Source organism: Pteropus vampyrus, unplaced genomic scaffold, assembly GCF_000151845.1.
Source record: "Pteropus vampyrus isolate Shadow unplaced genomic scaffold, Pvam_2.0 Scaffold223, whole genome shotgun sequence".
In the NCBI taxonomy this organism is placed as follows: Eukaryota; Metazoa; Chordata; class Mammalia; order Chiroptera; family Pteropodidae; genus Pteropus; species Pteropus vampyrus.
In genome coordinates, this window is record NW_011889004.1 from 375715 (window position 1) to 387339 (window position 11625).

The 11625-nt window shown below is 41.9% G+C and overlaps 1 protein-coding gene and 1 pseudogene across 2 annotated transcripts in view; both read right to left on the minus strand.

Moving 5' to 3' along the window:
• Positions 1–11625, minus strand: part of OSBP2 (oxysterol binding protein 2) — a 181352-nt gene that overhangs the window by 131310 nt on the left and 38417 nt on the right. The window lies entirely within an intron of this gene.
• LOC111747465 lies at positions 7171–7289 on the minus strand (annotated as a pseudogene).

Here is an 11625-nt window from a genome sequence, read left to right on the forward strand (position 1 = left end):
TGTTGTTGTTTTTTAAAAGTAGGTGACTCCCAGTGCCATTCTCATTCATTCAGCTTTATCAGGGCAGGGAGACCTGGGAACCTGTATTATTTTTAAGCTGCCAAGGTGACTATTTTCAATGATTACAGCCAACTTTCTTTGAGCATTTGCCAAGCCAGGTGCTAAGTCCTTTTTATGCATTCTCTAGGTTAATCCTCACAGCATCTCTAAGAGGTGGTTCTATTATTAAGCCTGTTTTACCGAGGAATGAGGCAAAAGACAGAAAACTTACCCACGGTCAGTCAAGAGCCATGGTTTGAACCCAAGCAGGCTGGCTCCCACTAAGAAATCTTTGAATTGGAAGGACTCTGAGAGGCACATAATTGAAGGCTCCACTGGACTGACAAATGGAGAATCTGAGGCTCTGGGAGGCCCACACTCATGCTAACTTCTAAGCTATCATGTAGAAGGGACAGAGCCACATGGCAGAAAGCAAGCATCTGGTCCAGGCAGGGGGCTGGCTCAGGGAGGGTTTCCAGAATGGCCTCTCCTTGAAGGATAAGCAGACCTAAGGGGAAGCACAGTGTGGGAAGGGGCTGGGTGCTAGGGAAGAGGGTTTGCAGGCATGAGGTTCAGCGTGCACGCTGGCCTGGCAGCAAGACTGTGTGCCGATGAAGAGAGAGGAAGCTGAACAGGTCTGGAGGGCAGGAGAGAGCCAAAGAAGGCATATAAGTCAAAATTGCATTTTATTTTCAAATTAATATACAGTAAATTTTACCTTTTTTGTACAATTCCATGCATTTTAACATATGTATAGATTCATGACATACCTGCACAATCAGGATATAGAGCAGTTCCGTCATCCCCCAAATGCTTCCTCATACAATAAGTTTGTATCACACCCTCCTTCCACCCCTCGCCCTTGGCAACCACTGATCTGTTCTTCACCACTATAGTTTTTGCCTTTTCCAGAATGTCATGTAAAGGGAATTGTGCAATTTTGAAAGAATGGCTTCTTTCACTCAGCATAATGCCTTTGAGATTCATTCAAGTTGTCTATTAATTGTTATTGTTGAGTAGTACTCCACTGTATGGCTGTAGCAGCGTTCATTCAATCATTTACCTGTTGAAGAACATTGCAGTAGTTTCTAATACCTTGCTAGTAAAAATAACACTGCCACGAACATTTGTGTACACGTTTTTGTGCGAATGTAAATTTCCGTTTCTCTAGGATAAATGTGCAGGGGTGTGATTGCTGGGTCATATGGAAATTGTCTGTTTAGTTTTGTTTGAAACCGCCAAATCGTTTTTCAGAGTGACTGTACCGTTTTATATTCCCACCAGCAATGTACGATAGATCCTCGCTGGCATTTAGAACTATCACTACTCTTTATCTTAGCTGTTCTAATAAGGGTGTAGTGATATCTCATAGAGATCTTAATTTGCATTTCTCTAATAGCCAATGATAATATTTTTTTATGTGCTCATCTATCATCCGTATCTTCTCTTCAGTGAAATATCTGTTCATGTTTTTTTCACATCTTATAATTCATTATTTGTCTTTCTATTGCTGAATTTTGAAGAGTTCTTTAATATAGTATAGATACTAGTCCTCTGTCAGACAAGTAGTAGGCAAATATTTTCCCCCAGTCTGTACTTTGTCTGTTCATCCTTTTAATAGGGTCTTTTGCAATGCAAAAGTTTTCAACTTTGAAGTCCAATTTATTAATTTTTTTCTTTTGTGGAATGTACTTTTCATGTCTCAGATATTATGTCTACGAATTCCTCACTTCACCCTAGGTCCTGAAGATAGTGTATATTTTCTTCTAAAAGTTTTATAGTTTTACCTTTTAAATTCATGCTCCATTTTGAATTAATTTTTGTATAGCACATGATGCTTAGATTGAGGTTCATTTTTTAGCCTACAGATGTCCAGTTATTACAGCATCATTTGTTCAGAAGACTCTTTCCTCCATTAAATTGCTTTAGCATCCTTGTCAAAAATCAATTTGGTGTATTTGTGTTTATTTCTAGACTTTCTATTCTGTTCTATTGTTCTATATGTTTCTGTTCCTCCGTTAACATCACAGTGTCTTAATTACTTCAGCTTTACAGTAAGTGTTAACATTAGGTAGAGTGATTCCTTTCACTCTAGTCTTTTTCAAAATTGTTTTAGCTATTCTAGTTCCTTTGTGTTTCCATGTAAATTTTAGAGTAAGCTACAAAAAATCTTGCCAAGATTTTTGATAGAAATTCTGTTAAACCTATAGATCAGTTTGAGGAGAACTGACATCTTTATTCTGTTGAATCTTCTGATCCATGAACATTTTTTGTTTCTCCATCTGTTTTGGTCTTTTCTTTCATCAGCATTTTATAGTTTTCAGTATGTAGATACTATATACTGTTTTGTGACATTATATCTAAGTATTTCATGGGGGGCATTGTAAATTTATTTATTTTTGGTTTTCAGTTGTTCACTGCTAGCACATAGAAATATGATTGACCTTTGCATACTGACCTTGTATCCTGTGACCTTGCTAAACTCACTATTCTAAGAGTATTTTTGTAGATTTCTCAGGATCTTCTACATAGCCATCATGTCATTTGCAAATTGGGGTAGTTTTATTTCTTTCTTTTAAAATAAATAACTTTAATATCTTTTTCTTGCTTCATTATACTGGTTAGGACTTCTAGTATGAGGATGAATATGGGTTGTGAGAATGGACATCCTTGGCTTGTTACTGATCCTAGGAGGGGAACATTCAGTCTTTCACCATTAAATATGATGTCAGCTTTTTAAGATGCTCTTAATCAGGTGGAAGAATCTCTTAAAGTGGAAGAGTTCCTAGTTTGCTAAGAGTTTTTACCATAAATGATACTAAATTTTTTCAAATGCTTTTCTGCATCAATTGTTATGATCATGTAGTTTTTCTTATTTAGACCATTAATATGGTAATTCCATTGATTGATTTTCAAATATTGAACCCATCTTGAACTAGTATGAACCCCACCTGATAATGATATATTATTCTATTTCTATATTGCAGTATTCAAATTGCTATAATATGTTGAGGGTTTTTTCATCTACGTTCATGAGAGATATTGTTCTGAAGTTTTCTTTTCTTGTACTATCTTTGTCCAGTTTGGTATCAGGGCAATGTTGTCTTCTTAGCATGAGTTGAGGAGTGTTCCCTGTCTTTCTATTTTCTGGAAGAGATTGTGTGGAAAGGATTTTATTCTTTTTTAAAATGTTTGGTAGAATTCACCAGTGAAATCACTTGGGCCTGGAGATGTCTTTATTTGGAAGATTTTAAACTATGAATGCAGCTTCTTTAATAATTATAGGATTATGTGAGTTATGTATTTGGTCTTGGGTACATTTTAGATTTTATGATTTTTGAGGAATTAATTTATTTTATCTAAGTTGTCAAATTTGGGGCTAGAGTTGCTTGTAGTAGTATTTCCTTATCTTTTTCTATCTGTAGATCTGTGTTGTTAATTGCTTCATTCATTCCTGATGTTGGTAATTGAATTTTCATTTTAGCAGACAATTAATCTAGTCTTCTCTGGGTCATGGTTTCACTGTCAGTTCCATTTCCAAAGGCTTCGCAGTGCCTTCTCTTCCTCATGTGTGCCAGCCAGTGGCCATGAGGACCCGGGCGTTCATGCAGCTTTTGGTTCAGTTCTCAAAGTCTTTATTTAGTATGCTGGTTAGGATCTGATTCATGTACATGCAGCTTGCATGTGAACCCAGGAGTTCATGAACAACTTTATGGGGTTACTTTCCCAAGATGCTTTCTCTCTGTGATATCTTGGTATTTTTCAGTTCCCTGAGGGCTTCCTCTTTCAGTCTCTGGCCTGAGATTTGTGCTTTAATTATCCATCTCTGCTACCCACTTCCCATCACAGCACTCATATCTGGGGCCAAGTGGTGAGAAGAGAGTGAGAAAAATGCAATGGAGCTTAGCTCACCCTCTTGGGACCACAGCTTTTCCTCTCAGAGAGGAGGGTTCCCCTCAGAGTTTTAGGTACCTGCAGCCCATCCATGGCTGCCAGGAGACCCTTCCCTGCTCCTTGAGCCTGAACTAGAGGACTTGTCCTGGAGCTCTGCTCACTTCTGGGTCTCCCAAGTCCAGGCCAAAAAATAATGGAAGGGAAAAAAACTGTTCTATGGAGTGAGGAGGGGGCAAAGTCCTTGCTGGGAGGCAGGAAGCCACGGTGAAGATATTACGGAGTGGAAAGGATGTCAAGAACCACTGGGAAATAGGATAGGAAGCTGGCAGGGACCCACACCAGGGGACAGGCCCTGATGACAGCCTGGCAAAAGTCCTGGGTTTGAGGGGGTGCTGCTCTGTACAGCAGGGAGGGGTGGACCTCAGAACTTGGCTGTGTGGCATGTGTACCTTGGCTACCACTCTGCCTGGAGGCAGAATGTGCAGAACTGAAGGGTCATCACCAAAAGAGCAACAGCCTCACTGCTGTCAACTGAGCAGCCACCACACTCAAGTCACCATGCTGAGCAGTTTGCAACATGATCTAATTTACTCCTGTTGACAACTCTAAGAGGTCTTTATCATCGGACACACTTTGGAGTGAAGAAACAGAGGCACAGAGTAGTCAAATGACTTTGTCAAATGACTTTGCCAAAGCGACTCTGCTACTAAGTGACACAGCCTGGATTCAAGCCAAGGGCTGTGTGGTTCCCGGGTTGCCCCACTGTTAGGTGGAGGACATATGAGTATGATAGAAGCTAGACAACTAGGTGACAGAGGAAGACCCTCCCCGGGAGGGACTGAGGGACAGACACAGAGCCAGGCCAAGCAAGGAAGGATAAGAAAGAAGGCAGCTACTGGAGGAGCCAGACAGGCCTAGAAGGGTGCTAGGAGGGCAGCTCCTGGAGTGGCCAGACGAGGGACAGCCTCTGACTTTCAGATCGCTAAGCCAGAGCCCTAGGGTCTGGAGGTTTGCTGTGTGGGGGAAACGGACAGGGCCTGGTGAGGTCAGGAGGCGTGGGGCCAGGTGCTCTGTAGCAAGGCATGGTTGAAGATGTGAGGGTGCCGACCAGGGGACAAGGCCTAGGGTTTAAGGAAAAGCTCCACAGCCAAGGGCTCTGGTGGACCTGAGGGCTCAGATAGTGGGGAGCAATCCCAGAAGGGGCACCAAGATTCCAAAATTGGGATGAATGAGTGGCATGGGGAGGCAAATGGTGGAGGTGAGTACAGCCCTGGGCCTTATTCTCTTGTCCCTCTCAAAGGGATGGGGCTGCCTAGATGGAAGCTCATTCTCCTGATTGCATTCTTCTCCGTGAAGGTGCCACATTCGTATGACCCCACAGGGACCTTAAAAAGACAGATAGATGAGTGAGCAAAATGCCTATGCAAGGGAGCCGTACCAGGCCGAGCATGCCCTCAGAAGGGCCTCAATCCAGCCACCAGATGGCAGCTGCAGACACCAAATAAAGCTTTTCACAGTCGAAACCCACATTTCAGAAGCTACTTAAATACCAACCACCCAGTCCTGACCCCTCATCAGAATATTAGAAAATTCCACACCCTTCCTCACATGGATTTCTCTAATAACCCATAAGAAAAGGCTTGAGAATCTGCAAATAGAAAGAATTGTCTTGGAAGGCTGCTTGGTTTCGCTGTGAGCTCGTCTCTGGTGACATTGGTCCCTGCCAATCTCCAGCCCAGCAGGAAGGTCCCCTGATCAGCTGCCCAGGACATCACCTGAGTCCACAGCCATTAGCTATCCATAGTGTGTACTCACTGCTCCTAGACTCCCCAGGCCCGACATGCTGAGTGGGGTGGAAAGCATAACCATTTAGTAGTGGGGCTCAGCCTACCCACCCAGTGTTCCATGTTCTCTGCCCTCTGCTTTCAGGAGTACTGCCCTGGGCTGGTCTGCCACTGGAGTCTGATGCCAGCAACCTTTTCCCATGGTGGGTTCTGGGACAGGCATCTTTGTGTCCTTGGCCTTTTATTCCACCTCAGGGAGAGCTCTTCTCTCCTTCCGCATGGGCCAGTGGCACCCAGGCTGCCTACTCTCACCCCCAGTCAGTGAGCTCCACCGAAGCCAGGTCCAGGCCTGGGCCTGTTTCTCTCTGAGTTCCCCACTTGGCTCAGACCCCAGGACACAAAAGGATACCAATCAAGGTCCCTTCATGACACATGCACTTTATGCATATAAGAACATTCTGTCTTCAAGTAACCTCATATTTATCGCCTTTCACAGACTGAAAATGAGCCTTCTACTGCTGATCATAAAAAAGAACCATGAATGGAGGAAGCATTAAGTGAAAAAACATGATTTGGGGAGTCTGAGTGTCTCCTGGTGCACTTGGAAAAGTCGGCCCAATTTTTGGCTAAAGTCCATTACTTTTAGTGATGATTTACAAAAATAAAAAATAAAAAATAATTGAAGAACAATCTTCCCACCTCAGTAGAAAAGAAGATTCAACAATTATGATGATCTGATATCACTTTTGCAAGTGCTATGAACTTCTGATTTCTCAGGGCCTGATCAACATGATATTAATATTTGGTCATAATAATTAAGAACAAATAAACTCATACAAGAAAAATATATCATCCTTACCCCCAAATACACAATTGGAAGGGAGTGTGAGAGCCTTCGCCTAACAAACTGGAAGGAATACAAAATTGATTGGAGAAAAAGTCATTGAATTATGGGGCATCTGACAGAACATGATGATTCACTACTTTCAAATCCTTATAATAACCTGAAATATGTGTAAGTAATTTGTTTCCCCCTGAAGGGCTGTAGGCAAATCTGCCCTTTTCCCTGGAGATGGGCCCAATGGCAGCTGTTAACCTTTTCAAAGAGGTCCAAATAACCCAAGTGTTCAAACCATCCAAGGCAAAGACCTTGGGTAGTAGCACGTCATTCTGCTGTGTGGGGCCTGCTGCTGCTGACCCACGACAGTCAGCCTCCTGAGACAGCAGTGGCTTCTGTGCTCTGGACACTGAGCCTGTCCATCCACCACCCTTTACTCAGCAGCTCTGTGCCCTGACCAGGTAGAGACCCTGTCCCCAGATCCTGCTGAGGCCTCAGGGAGGAAGAAGAAGGCTGCCCCTACGAGGCTGGTCTTTTTTTTTTTTTTTTTTAGGCAAGGCAACCAAGCCTCACAGGTTGCAAGGACCTTGTCAGCTTACAATCCCTTATTTTTTATGCCTACAGCACCTGGTCTTCCTAGGTGGTCTCCCATCCAAATACTAACCAGGCCCGACCCTGCTTAGCTTCCGAGATCAGACAGGACCAGGCTTGTTCAGGGTAGCATGGCCGGAGACACAAGGCTGGTCTTGAACCTCTGTGGGGGCTGCCAGGCCTTGTTAATGAAGTTTGAGTTGAATGAATGACATTCGTGCCCTATGAAAGGTTAACGTACAAGAACACATATAGTGCAGAGGTCTACTAGGGGTAATTTTTTTATATATAATAAAAATTATTGTGGCCTGGAAATAGGTGTTTCTTCCTTCTGCCCATTTAGGCAACTGGCAAGCAAAGGTCACAGATATAAAACTGGAAAACCTCAAAAGGCCAAATTCCAGGTGCCCAAGGGGACGGCACTACTGAAGCGAGCAGAGGAGGATGGGCACAGCTGAGGGGAGGGCTCTAGGAGCGCTGCCGAGTCCTGGGCTCCAAGGAGGGCCCAGAGCTGGGGCGGGGCCGGCAGAGAAAGGGCCAATGTCCCAGCACGCAGACTCCTGATTCCTTTGGGAGTTGCTGACATTCCCACCTGTCCCCAGAATGACCATAGCTTGTCCCTCTGTATCCACTAGTGGCATGTCCCAAGCAGGAGTGGAGGGGAGCTGCCTTCCCCCAGACACAGCCTTCTGGGGCTGCTGCACCACATTTTAGGGAGATACATGTTGGAAGTAGGTTATCTCGAGACAGTGAGAACATTTTCTCCTTTGCCTTTCAAACTCCCTGGGTACTTGACCTCCTTAGGATGATTCTGTCACACCACCTGCCACCAGCTGTGGGCAGGATGATTTACGAGCACTGGAGCACACTTCCCGACAGCCATGCTGGGATGAATGAAATTGGTTGCACCCACAACGCTACCTATATTGTCATGTGGTCCTCGTAACAGACAAGCAGGAGAGATGGAAACAGGAAAGATGGAGTTCAGAAACATTCATTGGTTTGACTAAGGACCAGAGCTAGATGGGAGAAGATTGGCCAACCATTCTTTTTACAGACGAAGAGACCGAAGACCAGAGAGACATCGCAACTTGCCAAAAGTCAGACCTGACCCTTGGCCCAGCGACCACAGAACATTCCATCAAATTTGGAAAGTAAACAGCTAACAAAATTAGCCTAGAAGGACAGCATCAAAGCCCTGGAAGGACCCTTGGGACCCGACCGCCCCCCGGCCCCGCCCTCTGCTAGAACTTCCCATTATGTCCCATATCACTTCCTCCCTCTCAGAATCCACTGTTTTGTTTCTCAGACTAAGCAGAAATTGGTCTCACTACTTCCATTACTAGTTCTGCTTGTGTCTCTTAGTGCCACAGAAAACAGGTCTGTATCCTCATTCACATGCTCTGATCCCTTCAAACTTCCAATATGAACAGGTTCACATGCTCTGATCCCTTCAAACTTCCAATATGAACAGGTTCTGCCTGACTTTCTTTTCTCCAGACTAAATGTCATGAATTCCTTCATCTGTTCCAGTGGTGACAGGTAGAAAGAAATCATGACACTACAGTCTTCTCATTCAAGGACTATTCTGGTGTCATAATGTCATGCCTGTTAGGCACGCTGGCCCCCAAAGGATCCTTCTCAATGGGCACCAACCCCAGTGCCAAGCTCAGTGCCAGGGCCTGGGGTCATCATGGAAACAAGACATACAGTATCTCTTTTCCCTCGAGGGACTTAGTTGTATTGACATGGACAATAAGTAAATAAACAAGTTGGTCAATTAATAATGGCAGATGGCAGCGAAGAAAATAACGAGGATGCTCTGATGGAAATGTCTTTTGAGAGAAGGGGACAGCTTAAGGTCTTCTACGGTAACAGTAAGCTGAGACCAGAAGGATGAGAGCTAGGTGGGTCATGGGTATCAGCAAGAGTGTTCTAGGCAGGTACCAGCAAGTACAAAGGGCCTGAAGCAAAAGCTGAGCAGAGGGCGAGGGGAAAGGGGAAAGAAGGAGGCTGCCCGCTGCCACAGAGGGTGAGTAGCTCCGATTTTACCCCAAGAGCACTGGTAAGCCATCTGAGATTGTTCCATGTGTGTGTGGTAAAATACACACAAAATTTAACATTTTAAGCATTTTTAAGTGTACCATTCAGTGATAGTTAGCATAGTCACAATGTTGGGCAACCATCACCTCTATCTAGTTCCACAACATTTTCATCACCCCCAGAAGAAAATACATACCCATTAGGCAGTCACTTCCCATTCTCCCTCTCCCCACTTCCTGGCAATCAATTACTCTGCTTCCTGTCTCTATGGATTTGCCTGTTCTGAATAGTTCATAAAATGGAATCATACAATATGTGGCCTTCGGTGTCTAGCTTCTTTCATTCAACATGTTTTCAAGGTTTATCCATGTTGTAGCATGTATTAGTGCTTCATTCCCTTTCATTGCTGAATAATATTCCATGGTATGGATATACCACATTTGTTTATTTATTCATCCACTGATGGACATTTGAGCTGTGTCCACCTTTTGGCTGTTGTAGATAGTACTGCTATGAACATTCATGTACAAGTTTTTGTTTGAATACTTTTCAATTCTCTTGAGTACATACTCAGGAGTGGAATTGCTGGGGTCACATGGGCAATTAAATGATTCACTTATTAAGGAACCATTAAAATATTTTCCACAGTGGCTGCACTATTTTACATTCCCACCTGCAATGTATGAGGGCTCCAATCCTCCGCATCTTTGTCAACATTTGTTAATTCCATTGTTGTTGTTGGGTTTTATTTTTTTATAATAGCCATCCTAATGGGTATCAAGTGGTATCTAGGGTTTAGGTTTGCATTTCCTTAATGACTAATATGTTAATTATCTTTCCATGTGTTTATTGGCCATTTTTATATCTTCTTTGTCTATTCAAGTACTTTGTCAATTAATATTCTGGATACTAGTCTAGACTCATCAAAAATATGATTTGCAAATATTCTCTCCCATTTTGTGGGTTGTCTTTTCCTTATTTTGATGATGTCTTTAGATGAACAAAAGTTTTAAGTTCTGATTGAGTCTGATTTTTTTCTTTGATTGCTTATATTTTTGGTGTCATATCTAACAACCATTGCTAAATCCAAAGCTATAAAAATTTACTGCTTTTTTATTCAATGAGTTTTATGGCCTTAGCCCTTATATTTAGGTCTTTGATGCATTTTAAGTTAGTTTTGATATACAGTATGAGGTAGGGATTCAACTTCATACATTTGCATGCAGATATCCAGTCATCTCGGGACCATTCGTTGAAGGGACTTTCCCCTTTGGGAAATTCAACTGACCATAGCTGTGTGGATTTATTTCTGGACTCTCAATTCTATTCCATTGATCTATGTGTCTATCCTTATGTCAGTACCATACTATTTTGATTATTATAGCTTTATAGTAAGTTTTGAAATTAGAAAGAGTTCTCTAACTTTGTTCTTTTTTTTTCAAGAATTTTTGGCTATTTTGGGTTCCCTGAAATTGATTGATTCTATATGAATTTTAGGATGTTTTTTCCTATTTCTAAAAAAGAAAAGAAAAGAAAAGGTATTTTAATTTTGATAGGGATTGCACTGAATCTATAGACTGGTTTGGGCAGTACTGCCATCTTAATCATATTAAGTCCTCCAATCCACGAACACAGGATATCATTCCTTGTTTAGGTCTTCAATATCTTTCAGTAATATTTTTTAGTTCAGTGAACAAATCTATCATTTCTTTGGTTAAATTTATTCCTCAGTATTTTATTTTTTGTTATTATTTTTAAACAGAATTGTTTTCTTCATTTCCTGTTTGGGTTGTTCACTGCTAGTATCTACATACTACAAATACAAGTGGTATCTGTTGATCTTATGACCTTCAGCTTTGCTGAATTTGATTATTAGCATTAATAGATTTTTTGGTGGATTCTTTGAGATTTTCTATATTTAGGACCATGTGGTCTGCGAATAGGAAGTTTTACTTTTTCCTTTCCAATTTTTCCTTTTGTTCCTTTTCTTATCTAATTGCTTGTCTAGAAATTCCAATATAATGTTGAGTGGCTGTGGTAAAAATGGGCTTCCTTGTTTTGTTCTTGATCTTAGGGGGAAAATGTTCAGGTTTTTTCCCATGAGTATATTAGTTCTGAGTTTTTCATAAATGCCCTTTATCATATTGAAGATATTACCTTCTAATCTGAGTTTTCTGAGTGTTTTTATCATGAAAGGGTGTAGATTTTGTCAAATCCTTTTTCTGCATCAGTTGAGATAATCGTGTGGGGTTTTTTTCTTCAATCAATATAGTATATTATATTGACTGGTCTTCTTATGCAGAACTACCCTTACATTCCTGGTATAAATCCCACTTGGTCATAGTAAATAATTCTTTTAATATGCTATTGGATATTGTTTGCTAGTATTTTGTTGAGTGCTTTTGTATCTATTTCATAAGAGGTCTTTGTCTTTGG